The following is a 1,707-nucleotide window of genomic DNA, read 5'->3' as shown; positions in this document are numbered from 1 at the left end:
AGAGAGACAGAAAGCGAGAAATCACCCCCCTTCTCCTCCATTCTCCTCTCGGGATCTTGGGCACGCACACACACATGCCCAGTGTGAGTTTTAAGCCACCGGGTCCAGGACATGAACCATGGTTGACTACATGGGAGTCCAGCAACATAGCCATTACACTAACTGCTGGTCCCCTACTCAGCCTTTTGATAATCTCTATTGCTATTTTACTTTCTGCCTCTGTGAATTTGCCTATTCTTGGTGCCAAATATAAGTGAAATAATACAATATTTATCCATTGTGTCTGGCCTATTTAACTTAACATAATGTTTTCTTTTAAAAAACATTTAAAAAGTTTGCCAGAGGACAGGTTTGTTCATCAGAGAGAGGCAGAGATGCAGAGAGAGAGAGAGAGAGAACTCTCTAATGGTCATGATCATGCTGCAATCCCTTCTCCATTTCTCCATATACACTTGGAATTTTTTTTTTTTAAGCTGCTGGTGTCAGGATTCAAAATGTACAGTTGCCCATTTGGGGCCCAGCTCTGAGTCCATGACTCTGCCCTTTAAAATTTTTTTTCAGAGAATGCTTGTACACAAACATGAGACTGAGGGGTGAGAGAGAGGGAATAGAGAGAGAGAGAAACAGAGATATCAGCACATTCCACAGGGCCACAAGGTATGGTCATATTGTAATCCCCTTACTTCAGTCCTCTAGCCAGTTGGAGCTTGGGAATTCATGCACATTCCCAGGCCATTTTAGGCTGCCTGGGCCAGGAATTCAAACAGCAGTCACCAAGTGGCATCTGCCTTCTCCTGAATAATGTGTTACTGCTGTGCCATGAGGCTGGCCCAAACAGCATAATGTTTTCGAGGTTCATTCATATTGTAACATATCAGAATTTCATTACCTTTTTATGGGTAAATAATATTTTGTTGTATATATGTACACATTAGCTTAACAAGTGGTCTTAGACAAAGAGACATACCTTTTGGCTTTATACTTTTTGGCTATTGTGAATAATGTTATTGTGAACATTGATATACAAATATAGTTTTTTGAGTTCTATTTTCAATTCTTTTGGGTATATTAGGGATCTTTGAAAAATTTCATGGAAATGCATGTTATGAAAAAGTTATGCATAGATTAATTTTTTTCACCAAAATTAACTCATCCTGGGAGCTTGTTAAAGTTTCCCTCATATATCGAGGAGTACAATACCTGGGTCACATTGTATTTGTATGCTTAACTTCTTTAGGAACTACCAAGTTGTTTTCTATAGCAGCTATGCCATTTTATATTCTCTCTAGCAATGTAAGAGGGTTCTATTTTTCTTACATCTTTTTCAGCATTTGTTTCTCTTTTTAAAAAATATAGTTATCTTAATATAAAGAAACTTGAAAAAGTTTATAGAAAATTGAATTAAAATATGAGTTTACTTTGGTGCATAAAATTAGAAATCTATGCAAAGTTTATTTTTTAAAAAAATACTCATTTTCCATGAAATTTTTAGAAACTTCATCAGTGTGAAATGATATCTCATGGTGTTTTGATTTGTATTTTCTAAATAATTACTAATGTTGTACAGCATTTGTATCTTTTCTTTGGAGAATTGTTTGAGTATTTTGTCCATTTTAAGTTTTTTTTTTTTTTGCTTATTTTTGTTATAGAAGATTTAAATATGTATTAGATATTAATATCTTATCAGATGTAAATGTAAAATGGGAA

The sequence above is a fragment of the Tupaia chinensis genome, unplaced genomic scaffold (assembly GCF_000334495.1).
Source record: "Tupaia chinensis unplaced genomic scaffold, TupChi_1.0 Scaffold000135_1, whole genome shotgun sequence".
NCBI classification, from domain to species: domain Eukaryota; kingdom Metazoa; phylum Chordata; class Mammalia; order Scandentia; family Tupaiidae; genus Tupaia; species Tupaia belangeri.
The sequence above is the reverse complement of the archived record's forward strand: the minus strand, read 5'-3'. Positions refer to the sequence as shown.